At 39.8% G+C, this 8,808-nt stretch overlaps 1 non-coding gene across 1 annotated transcript; it reads right to left on the reverse strand.

Moving 5' to 3' along the window:
• Window positions 1–2,197: 2,197 nt before the first annotated feature.
• Window positions 2,198–2,270, reverse strand: TRNAW-CCA (transfer RNA tryptophan (anticodon CCA)). The gene has a single exon. It is a non-coding gene; the product is annotated as a tRNA-Trp (tRNA).
• Between the last annotated feature and the right edge of the window lie 6,538 nt (window positions 2,271–8,808).

The following is an 8,808-nucleotide window of genomic DNA, read 5'->3' on the forward strand; positions in this document are numbered from 1 at the left end:
CTAGTAAATCTTTTGACCTTTGCTGAGGGGCTGTGTGTGTGTGTGTGTGTGTGTGTGTGTGCACATGTGTGTATGCCTATGGGTTGAGGTATACTTTCAACCTCAGGCGGAAAGTTTTTATTATGTAAAAAATGAATTACTTTTTATACTATACATCTTCTGTGTCTTAAGTTAAAAGCAATGTAAAAATTCCTAAAACATTTTTTTTCCTAAAACATTTTTAAACAGCAAAAATCAGCACTGCTTCTTTCTAGTCTATACATTGCCTTTGTTTTCTAATTTAAAAAAATGACTTTCTTACTGTACTCAGACATCCCTAGAACCATGTGGCAATGCTTACAAACACCTTCTTTCTATAGCAAAATACTTGCTGTTCACAGAAATAAATGTGTCAGGCTTACATTAGACTTAGAGTGTAAATAATTGGGCAAGCAGAAGTCTTGAACAGATTGTCTGCTTAAATACCATTGTTAGTATAAAAAGTGTTACAGTGAAACCACGATCCCAAGAATTCACTGTAATTCTGCAATATGCCCTCCAGCATATGGAATGGGGATGTTTCAGAATGTTTTAAAATGTTCTGTTGCATTTGATATCTTTTTGTGTATACCCCAAAGCATGATTAGACATTTAATGTTCTTTAAATTAATAAAAATTCTGAATAAAACACTATGAAAAGCATCTGTAAAGGCTTGCTTCATCTAATTAAAGATTAAAGGGTTCTAAAGGAAATGCATGGTTAGAATTTGGAAGCACAGCTTCCAGGTTCCTTTTCAAACATCTTAGCACACTACTTTTCATAGTAAAACATATGCTTAATGCACAGAAGCTGCTGACTTTTGGGGTTCTTTATATGAGAGACTAAGTGAGAGAAAGGCCCCCCAAAATAAAGCATATCCTAAATACAAGCATGATATTAAATTAGCCTAAATATTTGTGATTTGTGTTTCCCATGTTTCACATAATTAGTAACGTCTAAGTTAATTGGCACATTTTAACTGCATCAAAATTTCACACCAGGGATATGTATTATCAATGGGAACCTACAAAGGTTTCTGAATCTCATACAAGAGTTCGTGCTTTAAACTGAAAATATCAATAGCTATTTAATGAATGCCTCGCTGAGATATCAAAATGTTACTTCAAAAGCTGTTTGTACAGTAGAGAATAATGAGGGAAGAATCTAAGATTTGTGGAAGAACTTCTCTTCTGAGTTACATCTTTAACTCTGTTCCCTATTAGACACATGCATTTTCTGATTTTCAGCATTGCAGTGGTCCACTGTGTGCTGAACACCACCATATGTAATTTAGCTCTTATCACGCCAGCGTGGCACTGTATTTTTGCCAGAAACTGGGGTGCAGAGCACTCATTCCCTGCAGTTTGTGATACACTTTGTCATGTGGAAATCTAAGAGGTATCCCTAGTGCCTTGTGGTTTTTTTTGTTTTTTGTTTTCTTTTTGCGGTACGCGGGCCTCTCACTGTTGTGGCCTCTCCCGTTGCGGAGCACGGGCTCCGGACGCGCAGGCTCAGCGGCCATGGCTCATGGGCCCAGCCGCTCCGCGGCATGTGGGATCCTCCCTGACCGGGGCACGAACCCGCGTCCCCTGCATTGGCAGGCGGACTCTCAACCACTGCGCCACCAGGGAAGCCCGTGCCTTGTGTTTTATGAAGACTTCATGGATATGATCTCTTAAGCCTGTTTACATTTTCTCTCTCTCCTTATAGGATTCCAAATTTGTCAAAGAGACCAAGCTGGGACTTGAATGCCATGCATACTCTTTATTCTCCAATCTCTCTCTATAGGCACTTGATCATTAAAATCTATTTCCTCCTCCTTGAGCCAAAAGAAATAGACAAAGAAGCAAACTAACAAATATATCAACTGATATAAATTAACTTCTCTTAGGCAAATCTCAAAAGCTCAGTAAAGATACTTAGATATCCCTGAATCACGATAATGGACATAGTCTAGGCTCAAACTGAGTTTTTTTTTCTTCTACATGTTGTACCAGCCAGGCAGCACCTCCAACTTCAGGGCTAAGTCCCAGTTCCATGAATCTCTTCCTCTGAGTTCCTGGGGTTTCAGTACCAACAAGCCATGGCTCCTCCTCAGGGGCTCTGCTGGGTCCTTCCTCTAGGCTTCCAGGTTCTTTTAAGTCTTTTGGCAGTGCCACACGACATGTGGGATCTTAGTTCCCAGAGCAGGGATTGAACCTGCGCCCCCTGCGTTGGAAGCACGGAGTCTTAACCACTGGACCACCAGGGACGTCTGAGGCTTCCAGGTTCTGATAACTCCTCCTTTCTTTTAGCCTTTGGGTGGCAGCTGCTCCCTGGGATTGCTTATCTCTTTTACCTCAGTGTCCCCCTTTCGCTTTTTCAGTTTTCTAATACGTATTTGATCTTTCATTTCATTAACTTGGTGTTGTTTTTGTTTTCCTGACTGGGCCCTGGTTGTACCAGTGTGGGACACCACAAGGCTGACAGGAGATGAATCATTGCCTCTGCCAGGATGAGAGACCTTTGCTGAGACAACGCCAATGAAATAGGAAGCCGACAGGAAGGGGCAAGCCCTTTCTTCAGCCCCAGCCTTCCTGCCTTCCTCTAACATCTTCTGTTGGTTGAGCCCAGCAGGGAGCCAGATGGCAAAGGAGGAATGTGCTTTGCAGAGTCTCAGCCCCAGTAACACAAACCCAAGTATAAAGGGTGGGTTTGGGGCTGAAACCCTTTATAATCGGCACACACAGTTTTGATCATTGCTCTTGAATATTAGTGACCTCAGCTGGACTTCTGATAGCGTTAGAAGTCAATGTATTATGTTAGGCACCAGGAAAAGGGGCATTCCACAGCATTAAAAAAACACTAATTTTTTTTGTTTTGGTCTTGAATACGTATAGAGATGTACATTTTTATTTCATTACTAAGAATTTTCATTTAGCAAAAAAAAAAGTGAATATGTGTGCATACTTTCCAAGATAATTTGATGGTTCTATAATTTAGAACTAGAAATCAGAAGGTAATAAAGATGGAGTTGTAGAGCTTAGTGTAACGTTCTGTTGAAAGACTTGAAAGTGCATGTGGACTCTGAACAGCAGAAAGTTATAGTGCTGAAGTCACAGTACTATCATGTTTTAATCTTTTTTTTTTTTAAGTAGAAGGATTTTTATTTCTTTTTTATTTTTGGCTGTGTTGGGTCTTCGTTGCTGCGTGCGGGCTTTCTCTAGTTGCGGCGAGCGGGGGCTACTCTTCGTTTTGGTGCGCAGGCTTCTCATTGTGGTGGCTTCTTTTGCTGAGGAGCATGGGCTCTAGGCATGTGGGCTTCAGTAGTTGTGGCGTTCGGGCTCAGTAGTTGTGGTGCATGGGCTTAGTTGCTCCACGGCACATGGGACCTTCGTGGACCAGGGCTTGAACCCGTGTCCCCTGCATTGGCAGCCGGATTCTTAAACACTGAACCACAACAGAAGCCCCTATCATGTTTTAATCTTTGCTTTAAAAACTATCTTTTTATTTTACTCAACTTATTTGTTAAATTAATACTTTTTTTCTTTATAAATGTTCAACTGAATCTTTTCATTCATTTTTTCATTTAAAAGTATTTATTGAGCACTTACCATGAGCCTGGAAATGTGCAGGGTATTAAGGATATAGTAGCAAAAAAAAAAAAAAAATCAGGATGTTTCCTGCTTTAAATGTCCAAAGATAGACATTAAGCAAGCGGTATAATAAAATTGTTGGGTTTTATTATAAGGAAAAATTGTTAGTTTATAGCCCGTGTACTTATGTCTATGGAGTTAGAGAAGGTCTTCCTTGTGTCCAAGGAGCATGGTTTAAGTTGAAACCCTGAAAGAGGAATAGGAATTGAACAAGGGATGTAAAGTGGGATGGAATGAAGGAGGAATGTGGAGCAAGTGAGAAGAGTCAAGAGAAAGGGGAATGGAGAAAGAGGATTCCAGGTCAAGAATAGTTCATATTCAATGACAATATTACTTTCTCTAGATTGGACTCTCCTACATTTTTTTTTTTTTCTTTTTGCGGTACGCGGGCCTCTCACTGCTGTGGCCTCTCCCATCGTGGAGCACAGGCTCCAGACGTGCACGTTCAGAGGCCATGGCTCATGGGCCCAGCCGCTCTGTGGCATGTGGGATCCTCCCAGACCGGGGCGCGAACCCGCGTCCCTCGCATCAGCAGGCGGACTCTCAACCACTGCGCCACCAGGGAAGCCCTCTCCTACAGTTTTATATTATCTTTTCTTTTTCAGTTTGTATCTCTGGTTTCTAATGAAAGGCTTATCATATAGTAGGTGTTCAACAAATGAATGAAAAATGTCTGAGTGAATGTGTTTTCCCTTTTCCCAATCTTGAACCTCACTGATTTTTCTGGTGACCAAGATTCCAACGACTAGGCACTTAATAGTTTCAGGTTTAGGCATGCTGGTTTTAGGAAGCCCAGTTTAAAGTACAAAGTTCTCAACCCCTAAAAGAAAATAATACATTGACTCATATTCAGTCAATAGTAGAAAAATTTGAGACAATACTAGCATTTGAGGGTTCCCGAAAGCACTAGAGGTTCAGGACCTCAAAGAGGAAATCAGATGTTGTCATGCTTTGGCTTTACCTAAAACACTCAAATGTAAAATATCATCATTATTTGCTCAGTTCTCTAAAATGGAATTAAAAAATCCTTGCATCTAATTCACTTAATAACTTTTATGTTTGCACTTTAAACGGACATAGGAGTAGAAAGCTATTTATTTGTATGTGAATTTTTCTAATAAAATTCTTAAAGATGTGAGAGGTGAGATGCTATTCTATAAAGATAAAAATAAAAATAACATGAGTTTTTCCACAGGTCTATATAATCAAATGTCTAATTAGACAAAAGAAATAGGGACTTCCCTGGTGGTCCAGTGGTAAAGAATCCACCTTCCAATGCAGGGGATGTGGGTGTGATTCCTGGTCGGAGAACTAAGATCCCACATGCCGCAACTGAGCCCGTGTGCTACAATTACTGGGCTCGCGTGCTTCAACTAGAGAGCCTGTGTGCCACAAACTACAGAGCCCACGTGCTCTGGAGCCTGTGTGCCACAACTAGAGGAGAGAAAAACCTGCGCGCCACAACTAGAGAGAAGCCTGTGCGCTGCAACAAAAGATTCCACACGCTGCAACAAAGATCCCATGTGCTGCAACTAAGACCTGACACAGGCAAAAAAAAAAAAAAAAAAAAAAACAGTCAAAAAAGAAAATAAAAAAGAAATAAGCACAAACACACAATAACCAACCAAACAAAAAATATTTAAAAGTGAAAAAAAACAAGTACTTTATTTAAATTCCTAAGTTCTTAACTAGAGGAAGAAAGAAATGAAGGAAGGAAGGAAAGAAGGAAGGGAGGGAGGGAGGAGGTGAGGAAGAGGGGCAAGGAAGGAAGGATAATTTTTATTCCTGCTACCTCATGTCATAGTAAAATGGTAAAATGAAGTCAAGTCAAGTAGTCAACTTCTCACCTTCCTCCCTCCTTCCCCCCACGTAACACTTTGGTATGTATTATGCAAAAATATATGGTCATGGGTTTAGCCCACTTCCTGGGCTTTTCCCACCTAAACAGCTATATTTTCAAAGTCACTGAGTGCCTGACCTATCTTTGGCCCTGGCTCTTAAAAGTCATCAACTCCTCTAAAGCATCACATTGACTTTCTGATTCGTTCCCGTTCTATTCTGGTTAATCTGTCAACTTCTGGTTGCATTTTTGGTTCAAGGTCCCAACCATCGTCCTGAAGTTAGAAGTCAAGTGAAAAAGTCAGGTGAAGAGCAATTAATTATCCATTCATGAAGTAAGTATAGAGATCCTAATTTACTATAATTAAAAAAAAAATTTAGGGACTTGCCTAGCGGTCCAGTGGTTAAGGTTCCGTGCTTCCCAAGCAGCGGGCACAGGTTCAATCCCTGGTAGGGGAGCTAAGATTCCATATGCCCTGTGGCGCAGCCAAAAAAAAAAAGTTTTTTTTAAATCCCTGAGAATAGTACAGAAACCTGACCAATACGTCCAATAATAATACTCTTGTTTGACTATGTATGCATAGCTCTTGTTTCTGAGGTAGGGAGGGGCTGGCTGAAATAATTAGGAAAATGTGGTTTTTTGGGGCTGGACTTTGTGAACTTTTAAATATGTTCCTATCTTAGATTTGTTTAATTAGATTTTAGAGGAACAGTTTTGAGACCGTGTACCGCACATTGGGACTTGAGCACACGGTCTTTTAATTAGAATCACTCACCTGGTGACTAGACTTACTGAGGCTCAGGTTCTTTGTGTCTCAGCGCAGAAGGAATTCATCGAGAGGCAAAGTGATAAGCAAGTGGATTTATTAATACAGGATGCTTGTGAGAGATGCAAGTGGGCAGGCGAGGAGGCTCTGCCCTGAGGATGAAGTGGGCTAAAGTTTTATAATCAAAGGAAAGTGGGGGAGGGGAAAAGACCGCCTTCTCTGAGTAGACGTCAGGCTTACATCACTAGCTCCTCCTTCGTATTGGGCAGGAGAGTGTCTGACCCTATGATGTCAGACTGTCATAGCGCTTATTCAAATCAGTAGAAGAGTGGTAACATTTTTCTTTCACCTAATGACCTGGAGCATGTCTCATGCTTTTATTTATGTCTTCATAGTTAAGCAAGCCTGCTTTGTTCCACAACGTTCCGATAGCTTTCTTGAGCGATCATCATCTTACAGTGGTCTCCCATAGTTTCCTAGGTTTCCCTATCTATAATCACCTACTGGGATTTCTACAACTACCTGCATAACTATCCTATTCTATCCCTATCAGTTTCTCATTTGAAATTTGACATAGGTAAAGTGCCCTATTAAAGTATTAATGAATATATAGAAAACCACCCTCATTTTCAGTTATTGGCTATTGGACTTGACCCACGGTTGCTACAAATAAAATTAATTATAGTGTATTTACAACTAACTAACTAAAGACTCTGGGACAAGAAAATAGGGGAAACTGGGAAATAGAGGGGAGATAGAGCACATTTTCTACAAGAGAGCTCTCCTGGACTTCCCTGGTGGCCGTGGTTAAGAATCCGCCTGCCAATGCAGGGGACACGCGTTCAAGCCCTGGTCCGGGAAGATCTCACATGCTGTGGAGCAGCTAAGCCCTGTACCACAACTACTGAGCCTGCACTCTAAAGCCTGTGAGCCACAACTACTGAGCCTGTGTGCATGCCTAGAGCCCATGCTCTGCAACAAGAGAAGCCACCGCAATGAGAAGCCCGCATACTGCAACGAAGAGCAGCCCCCGCTCGCCACAACTAGAGAAAGCCTGCGCACAGCAATGAAGACCCAACACAGCCAAAATAGTTAATTAATTAATTTTAAAAAAAGAGAGCTCTCCCTCCTTACTAGTATGCAAAATGGACTACAATGTTTGAAGCAAAGAAGAATTATAGTCCCAATTTCAAGCACACCATTTGAGAATGAGTCAGGGCAATATGTTTAACCTCAATTTTAAAATAAAGATAATGGCCAAAGTAAATAAAACCTTTCTAAAGATTTACTAATTTTTCAGGCAAAATGACAGTTTGTCTCTTTGTACTTATGTAATAAAGTCTGAAAAAACTTATTAGACAATTTTTTGCCTGGAACTTAAATAAATGTTTCTTCTTTTCATCTTGTGGCTAATGTTTTCCTATTATCAAGACTTTGCATGCTTCTAACACCCACCCAGCCCCATCACATAATTTTTTTGGGGGGGCGAGTTCTGAGTGACAAGTGCATGGATACAACTGAATCATCCTTCTGCAGGCATGTTTTTATTATCAGATTGGTTTTCAAGTAAATTTATACATTTTAAAAGTGCATCCGTTGAACAAGATTAGTCTTTGCAAGATATGACATTTATCCTAGCAATGGGTGATAGAATTTTTACACTTTAGACATGTGAAGCAAACTAGATAGTAAGCTGACATATTGTTAAGTAGTTCCTTTATTTCTGGTTATCAGAGTAATCTTTCATTAACCAAAATGAAGCTGAAAGAGTGTTATCATGAAAGTTTATTGGATTAGGGCCAAGTTTCCACCCTCCTATGATGCTAGGATTTTCCAACAACCAAGCCAAGTTAGGTCTTGCCTTAATGTAAAAGAGAATTCAGAAAGGCTGACAACTGAGAGGTGGAGTGAAGAAGCAAGCAGAAGTTGATATTTTCTTGGATTTCTATGGTGAGCCTTCCAAAGAGAACCATGCAAAATATAAGAAAAGCTGGAAGTTGCTTCCTATCATGTAATTTTAGGAAAAATGCCATCTTGCTATATAAAAATAATCATATTAAATTATATTCCTAACCATGATGTTCCGTAAACATATATTGCTAACATAATAAAGATATATATTACTAAATAAAGATCCAAAATGTTATTGTTGGGAAAAATATTAACAACCTAAATTTAAAGCATCTTTTTTGAGGGATATAAAGAATCTGTGGACTTTTAGAAATCTGAGAATCACATTCTACCACATAGTATAATGGTGTGAACAACTCCAGACATGTTTTATTAGCTTTTAAGGAAGTGAAGCATGACTTCCCTCAAATAAGCAGCAGAGGGTTTAGGTAGAGAAAATAAAATTATTTGACTTGGAATTTGACCAGGATGTGGAGATATTAGCACACCTTCCTCTTGAAGTAGTGTGTAATCTTTAACAAATACAAGTGTGTAAATGACTTAGATTTTACTTATTTTCCAGAAAATAATTCCCTTTGCTTGACGGATAAATAAAACCATTATGTGTAAGTTCTGCAGGCCTTTTGGAAAGTTCTCT

This window comes from Aethalodelphis obliquidens, unplaced genomic scaffold (genome assembly GCF_003676395.1).
Source record: "Aethalodelphis obliquidens isolate GAN/ISIS:26980383/991018 unplaced genomic scaffold, ASM367639v1 scaffold3, whole genome shotgun sequence".
NCBI classification, from domain to species: domain Eukaryota; kingdom Metazoa; phylum Chordata; class Mammalia; order Artiodactyla; family Delphinidae; genus Aethalodelphis; species Aethalodelphis obliquidens.